This window comes from Lemur catta, chromosome 7 (genome assembly GCF_020740605.2).
Source record: "Lemur catta isolate mLemCat1 chromosome 7, mLemCat1.pri, whole genome shotgun sequence".
In the NCBI taxonomy this organism is placed as follows: domain Eukaryota; kingdom Metazoa; phylum Chordata; class Mammalia; order Primates; family Lemuridae; genus Lemur; species Lemur catta.
Genome location: NC_059134.1, coordinates 46,336,535 through 46,345,494, shown reverse-complemented (window position 1 = coordinate 46,345,494; position 8,960 = coordinate 46,336,535). Strand labels below are relative to the sequence as shown.

Below are 8,960 nucleotides of genomic sequence, written 5' to 3'. Positions count from 1 at the left end.
TGGCCCAAAAAGATGGGACATCTCATAGCAGGGCTTACAGGTTATAGGTGGGTTTAAAGATTCTTTGCCTGACAATTGGCCGAGAGAGTTAGGCTTTATCTAAAAGACCAGAAAGGAAATGCTTGATTTAAGATAAAGGTGTGAGCACTCTGGGAGGTCCAGACAGGAGAATCTTTCAAGTTAAGATAAGGATCTGCTAGGATGCTTGAGTTAAGATAGAGGGCTTTCTATCTTTTAGGTGATGTTAATGTCATACCGGAATCAGGTTAGGAAGTAAACCACACTATATTTGGTTTACAAAACCTGCTTAACGGGAATTTTACCATTTGTGAGCATGACTCATCCGGCCTCCTTAGGAAGAAATTTTTTTTTTTTTTTAATTTCAGCATATTATGGGGGTACAGAAGTTTAGGTTATGCATATTGCCCATGCGCCCCCCCCCCCCCGTTAGAGGAAGGAATTTTGAGCAAAAGAAAGGGATCAGAGTTCAGTCCTCAGCCAAGAAAAAACCATTTAGCTTATGTTTCTCCTAAAGTGGTGATTATAGGAAACATTTTATCAGAATTTCCATGTGCAATACTATAAAATATATACTTGGTCTTTGAATCCGTTTCCTGGCATACAACTCCTGAAGTCCTTACAAATTCCAAAGTGATGCCTTTGTGTATGCTAATGAATTGGCTGATGGCCGGCAGCCCCTAGGTAGCTGCAGGATGGGGGAGACCAAGTCACGATTAGAAGGTTGGTCTAATCATGCTGTGGTCTCTAACCCCCTTTACCTCAGAGTAGAGAGGAGCCAAAGATCAAATCAATCACCAATGGCCAATGATTTAATCAGTCATGCCTATGTAACAAGCTTCCGTTAAAACCCAAAAGGACTAGGTTCAGAGAACTGGATAGCCAAACACGTGGAGGTTCCTGGAGGATGGTGCACCCAAGGAGAGCACAGAAGCTTTGAGCTCCTTCCCCCGTCCCTAGCCCTGTGCCTCTCTCTCTTCATCTGTATCCTTTGTAATATCCTTTATAATAAACTGATAGACATTTAAGTGTTGCCCTGACCTCTGAGCTGGAAATTAATCAATCCATAAGAGCGGATCTGAGAATCCCAACTTGAAGCTAGTCCATCAGAAGTTCCAGAGGCCCAGACTTTTGACTGGTGGGAAGTAGTGGGGGGTAGTCTCTGGGACTGAGCCCCTCAACCTGTGGGATCTGAGGCCATCTCCAGGTAGATAGTGTCAGAATTGAATTGGAGGACACTCAGCTGGTGTCTGCTGCAGAGTTAATTGCTTGCTTGGTATGGGGGGAGAAATCCACCCACATTTGGTCACAGAAATCTTCTGTGTTGATTGTTGTGTGGTGTTCCTCTGCTCTCACAACAGTTTGAGGTTTTTACTTGCTATGCTTGACTCTTCCCATAATTACAGTTTATGTAATAAGTACTTATTTAGTGCTTTATTAATATAAATATACACATGGTATGAGCACTGTGTAGACTGATAATTCACACAATATTTGTCTCTTTTTCATGAGGTCAGTTTCAAATGTGGGTCTCCTGAGGGCAGAGACTGTTTTGAATATATAGGCAAGGGAGGGAGTGGTGGTTTAAAGAGCCAGAAATAATATAAGTAATTTAGGGTTTTCTTAGAGATTCCATGTTAAGACAGACATAAACTAAGAAATTAGGCAAGGTCGGAGACACTTCTGTATACCTTGAAGAGACTGTGTTGCAAAGGAAGAAAGCTGTTAGCACATGAAGAATGGTGGGTGGAGATTTAAGTTTTCCTTCAGGGTTGCTTTAATTGCTGCTAAAGGAGGTGGAAGTTTTTGTGACCCTCTCATAGTGTAGGCACTCTTTTGTTTGCTAAAGCTCCATAACTGGGCCAATAAGGAAATGAAGAAAATCTTGTGAAATGAAAGCAATTAAATCAGGATTTGATAGAAAGGTAGAGGAGGAAGAGTTGGTATAAGGGGTAGACTCAGGGCAGTGGCAGGCAGGGCATTACTTTTGTAAATTGTACAGTTTTGAACTTGGTCAGAGGCGCACTCCCATGATTGGGCAAGATGTAAAAGGTGCTACGGTTTGAACGTGTCCTCCAGAATTCACGTTGGAAACTTAATCCCCAATGTGATAGTGTTGGGAGGTGGAGCCTAACGGGAGGTGTTCAGGTCACCCAGGAGCTGTCATGAATAGATTAATATCACTGTGGAAAGGGCTCTTGCACTCTTGTCCTTCCACCTTCACCACGTGATGGTGCAGCAAGAAGGTTTTTGCCAGATGACAGCGCCTTGTTCTCGGACTTCCCAACCTCTAGAATAGTGAGCCGATAACTTTCTGTTCATTATAAATTACCCAGTCTCAGGCATTCTGTTATAAGCATCACAAAATGGACTAAGAAGGAAGGTTTTAACTGAAAAGATGTGCTCGGCTGACCTGTTTCATATTTGGGGTGTGATGGGACAGTTGGCATCATTCCCCTAGCTCTTCACCATTGGTGCCAAAGGTCAGGGAGACTTGGAAAAGGGTTGCTTTGAACTGTTCTTGGGTGACTGGCATATTCAGGTGCTTCCATATTTGTGGAATAAATGAAAATAAACCTCACTTTGAAGGGCAGTGGAAAGAATATGGTTGGAAGTCAGAGGTGAGAGGACTGATGATTAGAGGCCCCACTCCCTCATTAATGAGCTGTGTGATCTTATAGAAGTAATGCTGAGCTCAGCTTCCTAGTCATTTAAGTGTAGCTAAGAATACCTAACCTGCCTGATATAATGATCACATGAGAATTTCTGTGAAAGTGTCCTATAAACTGCAAATTGTGTCCTGTAAAGTTGGTTATTTCTGTTTGTGAACAGGGTATCATTCTAGGGCAGGGTTGAATGAGGCTGCTTTATTGGTGATTATATTTCTTTTAAAACATGAAATTATGTCTACTTAGTGAATATGTAAACAGGTTGTTTAACATTTTCTCTGAAATGACCTTACACTTTCCTGAAGTCTTATCCTAGCGTGGTTTCAGTAGAGTTCTTTGTAAAAAGTTTGAAGACCGATTTGTCAGAGCTACATGATATATGTATTTTGCTGCAGTATAATTTGTTTTTCTATAATCCCACATCTTTCTTGATTTTATTCAAGTTGGTCAACTATTAAGACTGGATCTATCCGATATTGTCCCTTTAAGACCTTTCAGGAAACAGCAAAAGAACATCATAGAGCAAACATTAGAAATTGAGGTAAGAGCACAATAATCTTTTTTCCCTAGATTTCTAGTTGTCTCTGGTAGGTTAATTGAAAGTTGATCATGGTGATGATAGAAAAAAGAAAAATAGAGGTAGAAGATGGACAGAGATGGGATGTGCTCTTAGTTATAACAGAATGGTCTGTTTACTTTTGGGAGTTAAACAAGGCTTAACTTAAAAATGGGGAACTTGAAAAAGTTACCTCAGAAAGAAGTTCATTGGATTAATACAGGATGGAAATGCCCAGCTCAGTAAAGTGAGAAATTTCTGTTGCATTGTGTAACAATATGATATTTTCAAGAAGCTATAAAAAGTGATTTACTTGTGCTTCTAGAATTATGGAAAATAACTTATTGATGAAGCAGGATTTGTAACTTGAGCGGATTCTACAAGCTGGCTTTAAAATGTTAGACACCAGACAAAAGTGTGTAGACTAAAAATTAATGAGCTCTACTGATCCCTAAAGTGTTGCCTGTGTCTATAACAGGGTTGTTACAAAAGTTTGACATCACGTGAAGCTGTGGATTTACTGGTCATTAAAGTACTGAAAGTCTCAGTCCAAATCAGCTTTGTGCTTGCAGTGAGAAAGCCAAACCACCTGGAACATGTTTTCTCCCCTATTTTGCCTCCTCTGCTTATTTCTTGATTAGCAATGGACAGATTTGAGAGTTAAATTAAACCACTCTGTTAGCTACTGTAAAGAAAGTAGCTTATGATGGTAAAGCATTTCCTGATCTGTCTGCAGGCACAGGGATTTTATCCACTATCATCCCTTGTTCTGTAAAAATATCAAGCCTTTTCACGGGGTTCAGGATCTTCTGTCTCCCACACAATTATCCTTCCAAAACCTCCCTTTTATTATCCACCTAGAGTTAACTATACTTCCTCATGTCATGAACATCTTTTTAAAAAACTTAAGTTGTACATATTCATTGGTATATAGTGATGCTTTGATGCATATAATGTATGATGATCAGATCAGGGCAGTTAGCATATTCATCATCTCAAACATTTATCATTTGTTTGTGTTGGGGAACATTCAATATCCTTCTAGCTATTTGAAATTATTATTGATGACTACAGTCATTCTACAGTGATATAGGATACTAGAACTTATTCCTCCTATCTAGATATAATTTTGAATGCTTTAACAAATCTCCCCCTATCCCCCTCTTTCCCTTACTCTTCTCTGCCTCTAGTATCCTTTGTTCTACTTTTTACTTCTATGAGATCAACTTATTTTAGCTTCCACATATGAGTGAGAAACATGCAGTGTTTAACTTTCTGTTCCTGGCTTATTTCACTTAACATAATCTCCTCCACTTCCATCCATGTTGCTGCAAATGGCAGGATTTCATTATTTTTTATGGCTGAATAGTATTCTATTGTGCATATATACCACATTTTTTTTTTTATCAATTTATCTGCTGTTGAACACATAGGTTGATTCTGTATCTTGGTTATTGTGAATAGTGCTGCAATGAATATGGGGGTACAGATGTCTCTTTGGTATATTGATTTCCTTTCCTTTGGATAAATGCCCAGTAGTGGGATTGCTGGATCACATGGTAGTTCTATTTGTAGTTTTTTGAGGAACCTTCATACTGTTCACCATAATGGTTGTACTAGTTTACATTCCCACTAACAGTTAAGAGTACCATTTTCTCATCTTTGCCAACATTTTTTTTTTTGTCTGTTTTTTTGATAACAGCCATCTTAACTGGGGTGAGATGATATTTCATTGTGGTTTTGGATTTGCATTTCCCTGGTGATTAGTGATGTTGAAAATTTCTTACATTCGTTGGCCATTTTGTATGTCTTTTGAGACATGTCTATTCAGATCATTTGCCCATTTTTTAATTGGATTTTTAAATTTTTTGCTGTTGAGATGTTTGAGTTACTTGTATATTCTGCATATTACTCCCCTGTCAGATGGATAGCTTGCAAATATTTTCTCCCATTCTGTAGGTTGTCTTTTCACTCTGTTTTTTTTCTGTGTAGAAGGTTTGTAGTTTAATATAATCCCACTTGTTTATTTTGCTTTAGTTGTTTGTACTTTTGAGGCCTTATTTATAAAATGTTTTCCCAGGCCAATGTCCTAAAGCATTTGCCCTGTGTTTTTTTTCTAGTAGTTTTATAGTGTCACATCTTACATTTAGGTCTTTGATCCATTTTGAGTGGATTTTTGTGTAGGGTGATAAGTGAAGTTAGGGTCTAGTTTCACTCTTCTGCATATAGATATCCAGTTTTCCCAGCATCATTTATTAAAGAATTTCTTCAATGAGTGTTCTTGGCACCTTTGTCAAAGATCAGTTGGCTATAGATACATGCGTTAATTTCTGGATTCTCTATTCTGCTCCATTGGTCTGTGTGTCTGTTTTTATGCTAATACCATGCTGTTTTGGTTATTATAGTTTTTTAGTATATTTTGAAGGCTGGTAGTGTCTTTGCCTCTAGCTTTGTTCTTTTTGCTCAGGATTGTTTTGGATATTTACAGGTCTTTTGTTGTTCATACAAATTTTAGGATTGTTTTCTATTTCTGTGATGAATGTAATTGGTATTTTGATAGGAATCACATTGAAATCTGTAGATTGCTCTGGGAGCATTGTCATTTTAACAATATTAGTTCTCTTCATCCATAAATATGGGATATTTTTCCATTTGTATTCTCAATTTCATCAGTTTTTTATAGTTTTTGCAGAGGTTTTTCACTTTGAGTTAAATTTATTCTTTAGTATTTTATTTTTTGTGGAGCTATTGTAAATAGATTGCCTTCTTGACTTTTTTCAGCTAGTTTAGTGATCATGTATGGAAATACTACTTTTTTGTGTATTCATTTCATATCCTGTAAATTTACTGTATTTATTTATCAGTTCTAAGTTTTTTGGTAGAGTCTTTGGATTTATATATGATCACACCTCATCTGCAAACAGACATTGACTTTCTCCTTTCCAATTTGAATGCCGTTTATTTCTTTCTCTTGGCAAATTGCTCTGGCTAGGCCAGGGGACATGTCTGTTGAAGGTGGCCTGTGAGGTTGCTTTTCATCCCCAGGGTGTGGGCATAAGGATTTTCGGCTAGCCTGGGAGTATGTCAGCCAGGAGTGGCGCACAGGGTAGTTTTTCAGGTCCAAGATGTGGGACCTTGGCTGCTTGGCTGGTCTAGGGGTCTGCCTGCCAGAGGTGGCCTGCGGGACGGTTTCTCAGGCCTCGATTGTGGGTACAGGGCTGTTGGGCAAACCAGAGGCATGTCTCTGGGAGGGGCAGGTATGCTGCGGGCTGTTTGGCAAACCAGAGGCATGTCTCTGGGAGGGGCAGGTATGCTGCGGGCTGTTTCTCACATCCTGAATGCAGGTGCATAGCCGTACGAGGGGCATATCAGCTGCTGAGGGGGGGGGGGGCTCTTCTGCTTGGAGGAGGCCCACAGTGCTTGGCTGGCTCAAGGGCAGTTTCAGCCTAGGTAGAACTGGCAGGCTGTTCCTCTGACTGAAAGTGCAGCAGGGGGGTTGGTTTCCCTGCTGTGCAGGACCAAGAATCACAGCTGATCTCAGGCCAAAGCTTCATGCACCTCTTATTGTAGTGTTTAGCCACCCTGTGAGCTTGATGTAATGAAGATGTATAACCAGCTCCATAAGATAGAGGAATTTTTAATGGTTTTTTTTTTTTTGTAGTTCTCTTATTTTCAAGTTCCCAGGCCAGTACAGTTCGCTGACCAGAACTTTGTAATTTTCTGTTGCACTGATGCATTCCCTTTTGAGTTTCTTTCCCAGAAATGGTGGAGCCTCCTTGCAGCCACGAGATAACTGCAGAGACTTACACCACCTGTTTGTCTGGATAAGAGAAGGTCAGTGACACCCCACCACAGATTTGCCCAAAGACCCACTGAGCAGCCTGCTCCCCACAACCTGCCTGCATGCGAGGCTGAAAGAATGACCATTAACCCCTAGAGCTCATTATACTATTAAAATCCCCTACCTGGGGGCAACTTATCCACTGTTTTTCAATCATGGAATGTATGTACTAGCATGATTTCTCGTTGTGCTTGTGTGCCTTGTAATCCACCCCAAACATGTAACGATGCTCACTCCCCTCATGCATTATTTATTTCACCTCCAGAAAACCCCCTGACCCTGTTATTCAGGGAGGCAGATTTGAAGCAGTCAATTCCTCCGCAATAAATCCTTTCTTCCTTGACAATCCCTGCTGTCTTAGTAGTTGGCTTTCTGTACAGTGAGCAATAGAGATCTCCCCTTGTGGGTTCCTTAACAGATGGAACCCCAGTGCTGAAGAGGTGCCGTGGCTATGGGCCCCCAGAGGACAGCACACTCTGGAGATGGCTCTGGTCTCAAGATGACACTGTTCTGTAGCAGCTTAGTTCATGGGGGGTGGGGGTAGGGGAGTACACACTTTGTGCTCCTAATTCGGAGTAAAGCAGCTGCTAATGTGTCTGGAAGCTCTCCAAACTGAGCTCAAGGCTTACAAGAACTGTGGGGTTCTCATGTAAGGACTGTAGGTATTCGTAGTGGTAATGGGGGCTGGTGGGGATCTTTTGCTTACCTTTTCCCCCAGATGGGAAGTCCCTCCTGACTGCTGGCCTATCCAGTCCTCCATGCAGGGGAGATGGGGCTGCAGAGCCAGTGCCTCCACACTGCCCTCCTGGCTTCCAAGCACCACAGGTACTTTCTCTACTCCCTTACTGCATTCTAGTGCTCTCCCTTTGGTGTTCCAGTCAAATCTTAAGCTATTTATTTGTTCCCTTGGTCCTTTTTGGGGGGGCAGATGACACCCATGCATCTCTCTTCAGCCACCTTGATGACATCACATCTCAGAATATCTTTAAAAAAATATTTCCCCCTCTGGCAACTTTATGCCATAACCATAGTTTCACACATGCCCTCTTGAGCAAAGGAATTTGAGGAAGAGTGATGCATCCCTGAATGGCTAAGGTGTGCTCTAACAATCTATGGTCCTTTAATTACTGTTTAAATATCTGTATGAGATCTTGGCATTTCAGGAGCCAACAACAACCAAAAAAGGATGCGAATACCACATAGCTGAAATGGTACAATTTCACTTTTTTTTTTTCTCTTAGTGAATTTCAAGGTGAAACTCAAAGGGACCATGCAATAGTGGAATAAAAATAAGACACTTCAAGCTCATTCTATTTTTGTTTCCTGAACTCAGTATCTCTTAAAATTGGAAGGCAGAATCCAGGTGTTAGCATGGGATTAGCCTGGGGAGATGTGAGAGTAGAGGTCATGCAGTTAAAGGGCACCAAAGTATGCATACTGCATGAGGGATTAATTGCCAGGAGCACGTGAGGAGAATTATGGCAGTTAACACCCAGGGGCTGAACAAATACCAGCATGGGAAAATAGTCACAGATCTGCAAACATAAGAGGGCTCTAAATCAATGAATAAAGAAGAGATTAGCTTCTTTTTTTTCCATAAATAGAAGATGCTGTGGGGGGAAAAAAAATCACCAAAGATGGGCTGCATTGGTAGCATAGCCTAAATATTTAAGTTCTGAACAATACTCATGGTAATTGGGACTCTATTAAAAAAATAGGGGGGTACCACCTTGTGGTGTTTTCAGGTTTTGTGATGTACCTTCCAGTCAAGTTTGCTTGTTTCATGACTCTGTAGCTATAAATGCTGTATATTGAAGATTTATGTTTATCATACAGAGCCCAAGGCATTATTAGATCCTAAGCACTGAATGGGAAT

General features: G+C 40.6%; 1 long non-coding RNA gene across 1 annotated transcript; it reads left to right on the top strand.

The window, feature by feature from the left end:
- The first annotated feature begins 3,116 nt into the window (after positions 1 to 3,116).
- Positions 3,117 to 7,896, top strand: LOC123641873. The gene is made up of 3 exons (XR_006736359.1): positions 3,117 to 3,228; positions 7,004 to 7,077; positions 7,803 to 7,896. It is a non-coding gene; the product is annotated as an uncharacterized LOC123641873 (long non-coding RNA).
- Positions 7,897 to 8,960: the final 1,064 nt, after the last annotated feature.